General features: G+C 35.8%; 1 long non-coding RNA gene across 1 annotated transcript; it reads left to right on the top strand.

Moving 5' to 3' along the window:
- The first annotated feature begins 2,209 nt into the window (after positions 1–2,209).
- On the top strand, positions 2,210–15,515 carry LOC107573132 (uncharacterized). The gene is made up of 3 exons (XR_001607448.1): positions 2,210–2,375; positions 3,965–4,129; positions 15,353–15,515. It is a non-coding gene; the product is annotated as an uncharacterized lncRNA (long non-coding RNA).
- Positions 15,516–15,525: the final 10 nt, after the last annotated feature.

Here is a 15,525-nt window from a genome sequence, read left to right as displayed (position 1 = left end):
AAAAAAAAAAGAATCCACAAAAATATCAAGCAGTATAACTGTTTTCTTGAACAGCAAATCAGCATATTAGAATGATTTCTGAAAGATCATGTGACACTGAATAATGATACTGAAAATTCAGCTTTGCCATCACAGGAATAAGTTACATGTTAAAAGATATTAAAATCAAAGACACTTATTTTACTTTGTATTAATCATAATTTTTGATCAAATAATTTCAGCCTTGGTGAAAAAACTGTACTGATCCTGAACTTTTGAAATAATTTATTTTTACAATTGTAGATTGTGTTGTGTTATGTGTATATGTTTATACATGTAAAGCACTCTGGTCAACTGGTGTTGTTTTAAATGTGCTATATAAATAAATGTTGATTGATTTATTGATTTATTGATTGGTTAATTGTTGGTTGCAAAAGACTTGGAATATAGTGCACAAGTTGTATTGAGTTTTTTCAGAGTACTTTGGTGTTGCTTTTTGACATTTTGGAATTTGAAGGTCGTGGTCACAATGATTTGTTGTTGTATGGAAAATAACTGTTCGGACATTCTGCTGTAGCATTTAATAGAAGAAATGATGGGGCCAGAACAACATGGTGAGTAAATGATGACAATGTTCCTTTTTTGGCTCAACTATTCCTTTAAACTGCACAAGAAATGCTTTGTTCTCACAATGGCCTTTGAAATGTTTTGTTTTGTATTAATGCCACAGAAATGAAGCTCCATTCCGATGGCACCACTAGACTCTTGAGTGACTGCAATGTGTGTGTGTATGTGTATGTTAGACCAGCTTATGTGTGCATGTAGGATGTTAGACCAGTTTATGTGTTTATGTAGTATGTTAGACTAGTTTAAGTGTTTATGTAGTTAATAAAACCTTACTTGTATCACACTTGACGTGTTCATTGTTTGCTCATAACCGGAGTCACTAATCATGCAGACTTACGCTACAAGCTTTTGTAGAATGGTACAGTAAGAAAGTTATTTCCCTTAACCAGGAAATTAACGTTCTTAGAATTGACAAGACAGTTGACCCTGAGAGGTCAGCTAAATATCTACAGCGGATCTAAAATATTCATAATTAATCATAATAGTTATATATTTCCCATGAGCTGATTCGTTACATTAGCTATACCTCAAAGCATCTTGAACAGTTAAAAGTGCCGTTGATGGAGAGACGCAGATCCAGCGGATGACTTTAGTGGATCGAAAACCTTTGCAAGACTTGGTGTGTGTTTTCCCTCCATCAACAGAAAAGTGCACAGCTGATTGTCATCACAGAAGTGTCTGGCCGGCTTTATCAGCAGAAGGATTCTGTTTTTATCAGTTTGCTGCAGAATGTTTTCTTCTGCGGTCGAGTGTGATTAAAGTTCTTTCGATGAAGAGCAGAGAAAACTCCAAGAGAAAAGATGGAAAGAAGAAAGTAATAAAGAAGTGAAAAATAACTCGTATCATAACAACAGCACAGTGCTTTTTCCTCTTGGCATCTAATTGAGCTAATTTGCCCTCTTGTTTTTGTTTTCATGTTCAGCTTTTGAAGCTTGACAACTCTGTAGACAGTAATTAGGTTAGTTACATTTGCTTGGAAGTGATAATTATTGTCACCAGGCCAGGTGTAATGGCTTGTAATTCTGTTGCTAAACACAGGACACACACGCGAAAACTGCAGCAGCTCATTCTGCCAAACAACTCGCTCTGAACACAAACGTTACAGCCACGGGAATTACACAAACTGCATATTTTATTAAGGCTCATCTCCAGAAATATCTAGTACTATTTATAGTAGTTGGCGTTTTACATGAAGTTGGTACAAAATATGACCTGGAAATAATAATCAAAATGTGAAACATATATTATATGGTATTAAATAATCAAACATTAAATAAAAACACCTGAATGGGTAACAGATGCAACAGGGTGCAAAATAGGGCCTAAAATATCAATTAAAAAAATTAAATATATATGGTGTTTTTCTTAAAAGGTATTAAGTATTCAAAAACATATAAAAACACCAAAAAAGGACCTGAAAAATATGAAATATATATATGGTATTAATCAAACATTGAGTAGTCAAAATATAAAATCACCCGAATGGGTAACGGGTGCAACAGGGTGCAGAATAGGGCCTAAAAATAACAATAAAAAATATTATATATATATATATACTGTAGGAATCGATGTGAGAACATGAAGCCAGCGAGCTCGACTGACTGTGAGCGCCCGCCTCTGGAGGACATGCGCCGGGGACTCGACACGTGATCCGCTCGCCACAATCCAGTATGGCGGAATCCGTCGGCGAGTGGATCCGTGGTTGGCGCGCTCTCCAACGGGAATAAAGTCCGGAGCGTTGCATCCGATCGCGGCGGAGCTGCGGAGAGGTGAGCGACGACTCGCATGCGTTCTCCAGTGATTTTAAACTGAAATGCACTGATCACTTCAATAAGATAAAGAAACTTGTGGGCGATCAGATGAAACAATCAAAACTGTGTGTGTGTGTGTGTGTGTGTGTGTGTGTGTGTGTGTGTGTGTGTGTTAAACCGTAACTCTCGGAGTAGTTGTGTGTCACGTTTCATTTTCAGAGTTCATGCGTTTTCTTCATACCCGCAGGTTATGAAGAATCATAAAGATAGCTTTTTAATAAGCTATTATGTTTTAGCTTATAATTAAGGCATGGTAATTTAAAAAAAGTACGTTTTTGTAATTTTAAAAAGATTTGAACATTCTGTCATTAAAATAATGTTTTAAAGTGGTAAACAAGGCCTACAGCGTGTCATATATATATATGTATGCAGAGAGTTAATCCAGTCTGGCACGACCCCAGTTGTGCACTTTTTGACTTCTGCGAACAAACACAATAAAAGAATGTGCAGTTGTGCACAATATTGCACTTTAACACGTTTGGAATATTTTTGCTGTTTTTACTTATTTTTTTTCATGTCAAGGGTCTTATTTCACCCCAGCAAATAAACAAAAGAAATGATAAATATTATAATGTTTAAAGAAAATGAAACTTTTTAAAGTCCACAAAGATTTTCTGCTATGTGACATAAGTTTGATGCAAAATACCATTTTCCCCCTCAAATCTCATGGTAAAGAAATATTTCATACATTCTCATTACTGCTTAAAAAAAAAACCCTTGAATTTTTTTAAATATTTGCTGAATGAAATCAAATCATTCTATTACACTGACGATAATTTCATGAAAATCACCATTGAGAATAATGATAATTAGGTTTAGGCCTACAAAAAATGTCCAAATGCATGATGATAAAAACGTATAGAAAAGCAAAAGCATATAGAAATGCAAAAAAAAATAATGGTTCTAAAAATGACAGCTTAAGAATATTTTTGTATTGCAAAATCTAAGAATTCTGTATCATGGTTTCCACAAACAAATTAAGCAGCACAACTGTTTTCAGCATTGATGATAATAAGAAATATTTCTTAATCAGCATATTAGAATGATTTCTGAAGAATCATGCGACATTGAAGACTGGAATAATGATGCTGAAAATTCTGCTTTTCTGTCACAGGAATAAATTACATTATAAGATATATTCAAAAGGAAACAGTAAATTGTAATATTTTACAATATTACTGTTTTTACAGACTTTCATTGACCCCAAACTTTTGAACAGCACTATATGTTTTATCAATGCTTCCATTAATGGTTTGCCGTAAAGTTTGCACCTCTCATTCTACACTCTACTCAACCCATGGTGACTCGTCTATGATTGAATAATTATAAAACACCTTTTTCCATTGAAATGCATACAGCATCATTTATCCTATCTGTGTTTCTCTGTCCACAGATCCAGTCTGTGTGACTTGGCAAAGTAGTATTCTGAGTAACGACAGTGCTTAGTGAATGTGACAAAATGGCAATGTTTAGGCCCACGCTTTATATAGTCTCAAATAACAAGTTAAATCAGTTTGAGACCCTCGCTAATCAATTCTACTCCTTAGGGTACATAATTAACAGTGCTGGATGACTCATGGAGATTGGCAGATTGCACCGTTTGCCGCATCTGTGGCTGAAGAGGAAAGAGAGGGAGAATTTGGCTCTAGCCGCTCTTACATGATACTTAGCAAGGAAAAGCTCTAACAGGAGACGGGGCGTAACTGTAGGAGGTAAATGCGGCTGGACAGATGACAAGTATGACTGGCGATCCGTACAAAGGTTGTCCCCTTACTGGAAAATTGGATGTTTGTCACAAGCAGTGTTATTTAGAGGATTGTCTTAATGTCCCCGAGGCCTTATGTTGTCTGCTGTGTCTCTGGATACTTGTAGGATGGTGGTAAATTAACTCCTTAAAGGATTAGTAAACACAAAAATGAATATTTTGTCATTATGTATTTGGGCTGTGCAAAAAAATCGAATGCGATTTTTCATGCACATCTCGTCAGTAAAGCCGGTTCTGTGATTAGTAGTAAATCTCCAGCACGTGCTTTCAGATGAAGCGGCATTTACTACACTGAGCCGTAGTTCACTGACAAGCTACACAAAATCGCGTTCAAAGTCTGCAATGACTCGCCTGCGAATTTGTGTAGCTTGTCAGTGAACTACAGCTTTAATGAGGAGATGCGCGTGAAAATCGCATTTGATTTTTTGCACAGCCCTATTATGAATTCACCCTTGTTTTTCCAAACCTCTGTGACTTTGTTTTTGTGTGGAATGCAAAAGGAGATATGTATAACACTGTGCAAGCTGCTATTTTCCATTCAATGAAAGCGAATGGTGACCATGACTGTCAAGCAACATTTTAGTGAATAATGACTTAAATTTGGTCCATTACTCGCATAATGCATTCGTGTGTGACTTCAGAAGACTGGAATATACTGCAAGATTCATTTGAACCGCTATTATGCTTCTTTTGTTGAGGTTTTTTGTCCTTTATGGGACTTGACAGCCCATTGTCCCCATTCACGTTTATTGTGTGGAAGAAACGTTCTACTCAAAACTTCTAATTTTTGTTCCAGGAAAGCAAGTCAGTCATATATTAGGGCTACACGATTAATCAAAATGATCTATGCACTGCATGTTTCAGAGTGAAGCGCAGCACTGCCTTCTTTTTAACGCGGGCAACTTATGAACTGTGTTTTTATGAGTAAATGCTTCTCTGCATCTGCACTGAGTTTGGGTCGCTTATAACATTATAGCATTTTGGAATGTGTCTTATGTGCCAACCATTTTTCCAAACTTGTAATGAGAAGCACTTTTTAAAATCTGTTGTCAACAAAGAGAAGCTTTAAGGTCTTGCTGGTGTTTTCCACCAAAAAAATTGCTAACTTAAAATGCAGAAATTACGAATTAAATATATTGTAATTTTACAGTTTTACTGTACAATTATTGTTTTTCTTAAATACTCTTTTAAACATTTTTTTTTTAATTTGTATTTTTTTTATACAGTGAAATATTACTATAGAAATTTTTATTTGGTAACAGCAAAAATAATAATAATAATTATTATTATAGTAATATTGACCAGGAGCTTTCACAATCACCATTAGATTTTTTCCCAAATCATGCAGCTATATCATTTGATACTTTTTGTCATTTTGGAGCATTACAAAAGCACCAATCATCATTTATTTTTATTATATGGAAAATAGCAGAGTAATATGGATATTAGAATCAGTGGTTTGAATGCTGTCGCCTCAGTGTGGAATGATTTAGTTTGGCCTTCCAAAAGAGGACACAACTAGAAATCAGTGGTTAAGTTGCATTTACAACACTGTTCCAGAACAGTTTAACCCATATATACAGATGTGTCCAGCGCATTTTATGGAGGACTGTTTCCTGATCCTGGGAGAGTAGACTACAATGCCGGCTGTTCTGACTCACAGACTGTAAGTAAATTTTTATATTTAAAGAATTTGCCACTTATGATTGAAACGCGAGTTTTGAGCAGTGTAGAGTAGAGCTTGTTTGTCATTTCTCCGATCACAAATGCAGACATGGTTTTACGCCATGTAACGCAATGCGTAAAAAGACAGTACAAGTCATTATAATCCGTAATTATGTCCCCACTGCATGCAACAAATGCCTCGTTTATAATGGGTTTTAATGTTTTTGTCTCGTCGCTCCGGCCGGACAGGGCATCACAGTATGGTAAGGGGCGTAACATTTCCGTCATACGCTTGAGGTATTCGGCCAATCACAACTCATTGGATTGCTGGCCAATCAGAGCACACCTTGCTTTTCAGACTGATGAGCTTTGTAAAAAATCGACGCTTTTCAGAAAGACAGGGCATAGAGGAGAAACAATATGAATGTGGAAAATAATGTGTTTTTTGAACATTAAACCGCATAAACACATTTTATTACACCAAATGCACAAAATAATGTTCTTTTTAGCAACATATGACCCCTTTAAACACAGTTAGAGGGGATGTTCGCTCAAAAAAAAAATTACAATTTATGTCATTTATTTAACTCATTGTCATTCCAAATCTAAACCTGTATACTTATATTTCTTCTGTGGAACATAAAAGAAGATATGCAGTTTAAGTCATGCAGTTGGAATTTTGATACCCAACACTCTTCAAAATATCATCTTTTGTGTTCCGCATAAGAAAGAAATGCATATAGGTTTGGAATGACGAGTAACCGATGAACAAATTCTCATTTATGGGAACTATCTCTTTAAGGCAGCATAAAGAAGCACCCAAAACTAATGGACCATATCATCTCTTAAAATCTCATTACTAGTTGCATTTATAAAAAAAAAAAAAAAAAAAGGGCCTCTATTTTGATTTATTTCTACAGTCTTTTGAACTACTTGCATGGTGCTTTTATGATGTTTTATTGTCCATTTTTGAGCTTGATGACAGCCAGTTATTTTAGTATCATTTGCTTACTTTTATTAATGGGGTCATATGACGGTCCTAAAAAAGAACATTATGTTGTGTATTTGGTGTAATGAAATGTGTTTATGCAGTGTAAGGTTAAAAAAACACATTATTTTCCACATACTGTATATTATTGTTTCTCCTCTATGCCCCGCCTTTCTGAAACGCGTCGATTTTTACAAAGCTCATCGGTCTGAAAAGCGAGGTGTGCTCTGATTGGCCAGCTATCTGATTGGCTGAATACCTCAAGCGTGTGACGGAAATGTTACGCCCCTTACCATACAGTGATGCTGTGTCCCGATGCGACAAGACGACCAATAAAACTCATTATAAACGAGGCATTTGTAGCATCCAGTGGGAACATAATTACTGATTATAATGACTTATACTGTCTTTCTATGCATTGCTTCGCGCCACGAAATCATAAAACATGTCTGCATTTGTGATCTGAGAAACAACAAGCGCTACTCTACACTGCTCAAAACCCGTGTTTGAATCATCAGTGGCAAATCCTTTAAATATGAAAACGTACTTGCAGTCTGAGTCAGCATTATTTGTCACATTTTAGTGCTTCAAGTTAAACATAATTCAGTTAATTTTCCAGTTTTCATTTAAAGTTTTGCGTCTATTTATATTTTATTTTATTTCAGCTCATTTCATTCAACAAAAATAATACTAAAACTATTACAATTTTATTTAATGATGATAACCCTGATGACCGTTGTAGTTCCTGGAAAAGCTGCGTGCAGATTCAGCAAAGATTCTTCCAGAGCAGAAGATTCTCATGTGTTCCACACAAAAAAATAGCTTACAAATTTGGAAGGACATGAGGGTGAGTAAATAATGACAGAATTTTCATTTTCGGCTCATCTAATTCCTTTAATGAACACCTAGTGCACCAAATCACTGGTTTAAACATACACAATCTGTTGATCACCAGCCCTTTTTTGTATCACGTCTTGCATTAGTTTACACTGCCAAACCAAGACGTCAGCGATTGAGCGAATTCCTTAATGAAACATTTGGGCATAGTGGCATAAGAGTGAATTTAATGGCACACAACACAGTTTACCATGTCAGTCCTGGCGAGAAACGCTGAAAATCACTGCCTGCCTGCGAGTAGATGTGGAGTTTCTGTCCAACACGGTTCCCTCATAAGTTGCGCAACTTTGTAGTTTTTAATGGAATGTGACACAAAGAGCTTTAGCTGGGGTTTAGCCGAGACAAAGATATTGGGGAAAAAGAGATTTTTATGGTCAGGCATGGAACCACCTTCCCAAAGGCTTTGATTTCTGTGTTGATTCTCAGCTTAGACTCATTCAGACCTGCCAAAGAGTAAATGGTCACTCTGATCAAAAGCACAGTAGCTCTTAAACATTCAGCTCCATCAGTGCTGCGTAATGGCTAACTGCTATTATATTTGGCCTGCTCGTGCAGCGTACATGAGCGAGCAGCGGCGACTGTTGTACAAAAACAGGCGGCGTTCTGTCATATTGAATTGGGTGTCATTTTCCTGCTGATCACTGTAGCGCGGCTTTTCTCTTCGGGCCTGTCAGCTTGAATCAGATCTGCTCCTCTATGATGGTCACCCTAGACGGCTGGCCGGCATGTCTCGCTTTTTTTACCCAGACAGGGTGATGTAAGACCGAAATGCCGCAGAGGGCACGTAAGTGTCTTCCCTTTCCCACATTTTAAACCCGCACCTCCAGACATGGTCCGTCAGGGCTGGTGGACGCTTGACCGACTTTGGCTGAATTTCGCCCTGAGGATATCTGTTAACATTGCGCCCCGCTTTCTTGACACAGTTTTATGTAAAGCTAGACCTGCATTACTATTCTGTGTAACATGTCTTGTTACAGTTGTTACGTATTGCAGGGATCCCATGATCGTTTTCTCTTCGGGCCTGTCAGCTTGAATCAGATCTGCTCCTCTATGATGGTCACCCTAGACGGCTGGCCGGCATGTCTCGCTTTTTTTACCCAGACAGGGTGATGTAAGACCGAAATGCCGCAGAGGGCACGTAAGTGTCTTCCCTTTCCCACATTTTAAACCCGCACCTCCAGACATGGTCCGTCAGGGCTGGTGGACGCTTGACCGACTTTGGCTGAATTTCGCCCTGAGGATATCTGTTAACATTGCGCCCTGCTTTCTTGACAGTAAAGCTAGACCTGCATTACTATTCTGTGTAACATGTCTTGTTACAGTTGTTACGTATTGCAGGGATCCCATGATCATGAAAAACCTTGTTTTTATATGGCCATGTCTGATGTCTAGAGATTTGCATTTAAAATCTTAAGCAAAAATTTGTAATTTATTTTTTACATATGTGACCCTGGAACACAAAACCAGTCATAAGCACGGGTATATTTGTAGCAATAGCCAACAATTCATTGTATGGGTCAAAATGATAAAAAAAAAATTCTGCCAAAAAACATTAGGCTAATAAGTAAAGATCATGTTCCATGAAGATATTTTGTAAATTTCCTATTCCTATCATAAATGTATCAAAACTTAATTTTTTATTAGTAATATGCATTGCTGAGAACTTCATTTGGACAACTTTAAAGGCGATTTTCTCAGTATTTTGGTGTTTTTGCACCCTCAGATTTTCAAATAGTTGCGTCTCGGCCAAATATTGTCCTATCCTAACAAACCATACATCAATGGATTTCTAGAAAATATCCACATCTTACTTTAAATGTACTGTATGTAACGTAAAGGTACTGTAATGTCACTGTAAACCTACATCATTTACAGGAGGTATATTAAAATAACTATTTGGCCATTTCATGATACATACATCTTCAAATAATATAGGCCTATCCATCATACGCTTTTTTTTTTTTTTTTTTTTTTTTTTTTGGTCCAGGGTCACTATCAATATTTATTTATTTTTTTATTTGTATTATCTGTACTTATATTCATTATTTTTATTTGGCAACAGAAAGTATGCACTTTTCTTTTCCTGGTGATTATTGTAATTTTTGTAATATTTTACTTCAGACTGTGGTTTTGATAATGTAATACTTGTACTTTGTTTGATATTTATGTTTATATTTATGAAATGTGCACTTTTTTTTTTTTTTTTTCCTGGCAACTTCCATTTAAATTTATTAATATATATATATATATTTTTTTATAATAGGCAGGCTTCATCATGCATCTTCAAACTGTGGTGATAAGTAACAAAGTTGTAGGAGCAATGCTTTAGTAATTTTTTACTTATCTATTATATTATATGTTTTATTATATTTATTTGACAGAAAATGTGCACTCTTTCTTATCAAGGAGACTATCGTGATTTTCATATGATTTAAAAAATATATATATATTTTAGTTGTGGCTGGCTTGACCATGCATCTTTAGACTGTGGAGTGTGTGAGTGAATTTTTTAAAAATTATTATATATTTATAATTACATTTATTATAATATATAATAATATTTATTTGATAGTGTGCACTTCTTTTTTTTTAATTTAAATTTGTTTTTATATTTTAGTTGAGGCTGGCTTGAACATGACAAATATTAATGAAACTGTAGAAAGCATGATACTTTATTATTATTATTACTTTTTTTTTTTTGACGAACACCACTGCAAATGAAGTTGAAGAAGTGGGGTTTCTTTGACAGCTTTTAAAGGTGAAGTGTGTAATTTCTGTTTTGCACTGTTCAAACAAATAATATGGTTCTATTTATTGTAGGGATGCACCGAAATGAAAATTCTTGGCCGAAGCAGAATAAAATGAAGCACTTGGCCGAAGGCCGAATACCGATTTTAGCATTTAGGTCTATTTTGCCTTTTTTTTTTCACCATTGCATAAATTAAATAACTAAAATGTGCTTTTTACTTTAACGATATATCGGTCGAGCTCTAGTTTACTTACTATTCGTTTGAGGCTATTTCACGATTTCAATCATCATATAGTAGCCTAACCACCAGCATCAGCCACCTTTTCTCATCGGAGACATGTGATGCAGCACTAAACAGTCTCTCGCAGTCGTTGCTTCGTGCTTGTAATGATTTCTGCGTCTTTCTCTGATAGTTTTAAATACTTTCACACTGCTGTCATGTTTGCTGCATTAGTGCATGCATCTATTTGATCGCGTCACCTCATTCTTCGGTACATATTCGGCTTATTCGGCCGAACACCGAAAGAGATTTCTTTGCTATTTTCGACTGAATAAATTAGGGATGCACCGAATGTTCGGCAACCGAAATTATCGAATCATTAATTGAATTATGAAAAAATGTTAAGTAACTCAAAATGATACTTAAGTTTTAAAAATGTTTAATTGTTTTTCAGTTTTTGTTTATAGGAAAAAAGTAGCCTGATTTGTAAACCAATGACTCAAAAGAATGTATGAATAATGAATAACAATGATTTTGAATCAGTAACTCTACTGAATTAGTCAAGTGGTATTTGATTTATTCTTTCATATTCATACAAAAAAAGTCAAGAACCTCTTTAATCAATTCACTGAGTTCTTTTTTTGTTTCGGTAAATTGTAGTTCTTTTTAATTCACTAAATAGAACTAGTTCAAAAGGACCAGAATTGTTTTCTTTTGTTTTCAATATTGTAAGCTAAAAATTAAACAAAAAGATTAACATTAAACTTTTTTAAATATTCGGTATCAATTACAATATCAGTGGTAATTCTCAGTACATTTTGACATTACTGTTATAAATGATACTTCAATTAAAAAAAAAAAAAATCTTAAGTTTATGGTGCGTTTTTTCTGAAGGAAAACAAATTATTTGATTTGTAAAAAAATATTCTTTTGAACTTATTTGTTTAAAAAAAAAAAAAAGGAAAAAAAAAGGAGTCAGTTTGTCTTAAATTGAGTTAAATCAAGTTACTGATTTGAATCATGAAATGACTTACTGAATTGGTTGAAGCGATTCCTAACTTATTTTTTTTATTGAACTTAGTAACTGTTACTCTTACAAATGATACTTCAATTAAAAAAAAAGTTTTGATTTTAGTTTTTATCTCCTCTGAGAAACTAAAAAACTCTTTAGGGAATCAGAACCAGAATGATTAAATTCTCATCCCTTCTTCGAACACGCATTGATAAGAAATATTATAAATAGTCTTTTGCTAAGTTTTTAGTTTTTATCTCCTCTGAGACCTAAAAAAAAAATCATTAATGAATCTGAATCAGAACCAGAATGATTAAATTCTCATCCCTTCTTCAAATACGCATTGATAAAACTATTATAAATAGCCATTTCTTCAGTTGTACACTTTACCTACAACCCGTCGCACACATATTGTGGCCCAAGTCTCCACCCATGCATTCTCACACTTACTCTAGATCTTTATCCACTGTGTCCGTGCATGTCCACTTTTGCTCTTTGTTTATTACGCTCATGGGATGGGAACGCTGCCATGTGAGACATGTGATGACAGCAAGTGCAAAAGACTGCCGGAAGAGCTGGAACTAAACTCCGTCCAGTACATGTAATCCACGCCACCTGGCCCCAGTGAGAAGCCATACTTACTTTGAGAGGAAAGCTGGAAAATCAGACGTCATGTAAAGATTGTGCGCTGTTCTGCAGAGACGTGCTTCTCTAAAACAAACAGATTAATGGATTATTATACTTCGCTTCATTCTGGGGCCTGTGATGCAACACCTTTTCCTGGTGTGCGCGGAAAAATTCACGTCAGCTTTGGGAGTTGCTAAGATTAAATCACTTTTTCTTGGCACGATTAATTGGGATCAAGTACTTGCAGTCTCGTTTTTATTTGTGATCTTTGAGGGCATAGATGTGTGGTTTGGAGTTGTCTTGTGTAAATGTAAACCAAGCATGCCCTTGAGTGTTGAGTGTGTGTGATGGATTCCCTCATCGCAGCTGGTGTTTCCAATGGGTCTGACTGAATTTAGAACGGCACTAAAGTAAAATATGCGCACATCCCAATTATTCATATGCTGTGTGATACATTTTCAGAATTTATTATGGTCTGATTTGCTCACATATGAATCTCATGCATCCACTTATTGATTGCTTGTGGCCTGAAGTCAAAATAAAATTAAAATTGACCCTGTTATTTATTTATTTTTTTAATGCATGCTGCTGGTCTAATAAAAATGTAATTTTGATTTAAAGCCTGACTTGTGTATAGTTGGGCCTAGTTATTGTGAGATTGGATTTCTTCTTAAAAAATTCCAAAATAATTATTATAATGAATTAAGGTCCTGAAATGGGAAATTTTCTCTGATTCCTGTCCCAGCCCTACTTGTCAGAAACATGGTGTTGGCGTAAACCCACCCTCATAGAGTGATTTTTCTTTACTCTAGGCCTCATTCCTCTTGGAACAGCTGATGTTTATGGTTATATAACATGGCTAAGCTGTGATGTCCTGCTGTGTGCTAGACTTTTCCAGATACTGTTGCTGTGCTGACAGACATGTTCCTTTGTTCCAGGTGGACATAAGGAGAAATGTACACACTTATTGTAGGGCGAGCTGCGTTATGTCTGCTTGCCGTGATTGTTATTGTCAGTTCTGTTGAGCTTTGTGACAGCAAATATGGCAGGCTGGGAGGGAATGTGTCAGCGTGGCAGATTGGTAAAGGGTGGTTTACACCCGCCCCGTGTCAAAAATGTGTCACGGCGTCCTTCTGTTCTGGCCTTTGTCACGTCTGCAATATGCATACTGTAGAGGAAAAGCCCACTTGAGTGATGTGCACTTCAGATCGGGCTCTGATACATTCCCTCATCGCAGCTGGTGTTTCCAATGGGTCTGACTGAATTTAGAACGGCACTAAAGTAAAATATGCGCACATCCCAATTATTCATATGCTGTGTGATACATTTTCAGAATTTATTATGGTCTGATTTGCTCACATATGAATCTCATGCATCCACTTATTGATTGCTTGTGGCCTGAAGTCAAAATAAAATTAAAATTGACCCTGTTATTTATTTATTTTTTTAATGCATGCTGCTGGTCTAATAAAAATGTAATTTTGATTTAAAGCCTGACTTGTGTATAGTTGGGCCTAGTTATTGTGAGATTGGATTTCTTCTTAAAAAATTCCAAAATAATTATTATAATGAATTAAGGTCCTGAAATGGGAAATTTTCTCTGATTCCTGTCCCAGCCCTACTTGTCAGAAACATGGTGTTGGCGTAAACCCACCCTCATAGAGTGATTTTTCTTTACTCTAGGCCTCATTCCTCTTGGAACAGCTGATGTTTATGGTTATATAACATGGCTAAGCTGTGATGTCCTGCTGTGTGCTAGACTTTTCCAGATACTGTTGCTGTGCTGACAGACATGTTCCTTTGTTCCAGGTGGACATAAGGAGAAATGTACACACTTATTGTAGGGCGAGCTGCGTTATGTCTGCTTGCCGTGATTGTTATTGTCAGTTCTGTTGAGCTTTGTGACAGCAAATATGGCAGGCTGGGAGGGAATGTGTCAGCGTGGCAGATTGGTAAAGGGTGGTTTACACCCGCCCCGTGTCAAAAATGTGTCACGGCGTCCTTCTGTTCTGGCCTTTGTCACGTCTGCAATATGCATACTGTAGAGGAAAAGCCCACTTGAGTGATGTGCACTTCAGATCGGGCTCTGATACAAAACCTAGTGCTACCTACGTAGGGACCATTGTAAGGCATTCCCGTTGACCAAATGCTACAGAAGCCAATCCCAAAATACATTCAAGATGCCGGTTGATTTATATGAAAATAAATCGCACAAATCAACACTATTGAAATTTATTGCAAGTCAAATCGTGCAAAAGCACCATTTGGACGGTTGCTGTTTATAGTATTTTAACAGCATTCACTTATGAGATTTTATTTTATTTTTGTTATAAAAATATTCAAGGTGTTGGACAAAGTGAGAGAAATATTTTTAAATGCAGTCAATGCAATACTGGTCTATTGTTGTTGTATTTTAGTATTTATGTGCTATTATATTATTTATTAGTACTTTAAATTATATTTTTCAGTATTACATTTTAAATTTAGTTTTAAGTTTTAGTAATTTTGTTATGCATGGGCATTTGTTATTTTTTGGTTTTAATTTTATTTTAATTCTCTTTATTTTTATTTAAGTTTTGGAAATTTCGTACTTCAGCATAAACTTTTATTTCTGTTAGTTGCCATAGCAACATTTCATTTTTTTTTACATTTTTCATCTATTTATAATTTTTCAACTATAATTTAATTAGCGAAAACTATTTTTTTAGAGTTTTGTTAACAATAACAACACTTATCTGTTTTACCCAATATTTGTGTGTTCTATGTATTTATATGTTTAGAGTATTGTGTGAATTGTAAAAGTTTATTGAAATCAAATGCTAGTTGAGTCTTCTAATAGGCTTTTCATATGTAGCACTCTTTATATGTAGACTGTTCCAAATGCTTGCTTGCTTGCTTGCTTGAGAGGTTGTACTTCAATTCAAGATGCTGCCTGTGTAGGCATCGGACAGCATTAGATTCTGAAAAACAGCAATTATGTAATATCTCTGTTGTTTTTTGCTCTTTTGACAGTTCAATCTTATCGAGCAAAGAGGAACCGACACACAGAGCTGGATTACGGCCAGAGGGGGCGCTATGGGCCTCTGAGATTGTCCTTTCTTTCCTGTCCCGTGCCTCTTTTGACTCGTCTTCCCATTCAGCAGTGGATGGTGACCAGCCAACAAGCCCCAGAGGAGCCGTGAGGT

Source organism: Sinocyclocheilus grahami, unplaced genomic scaffold, assembly GCF_001515645.1.
Source record: "Sinocyclocheilus grahami isolate Dianchi unplaced genomic scaffold, SAMN03320097.WGS_v1.1 scaffold1873.1, whole genome shotgun sequence".
NCBI lineage: Eukaryota > Metazoa > Chordata > Actinopteri > Cypriniformes > Cyprinidae > Sinocyclocheilus > Sinocyclocheilus grahami.
Note: the sequence above shows the minus strand (reverse complement) of the source record. Positions and strands in the feature narration are given on the sequence as shown.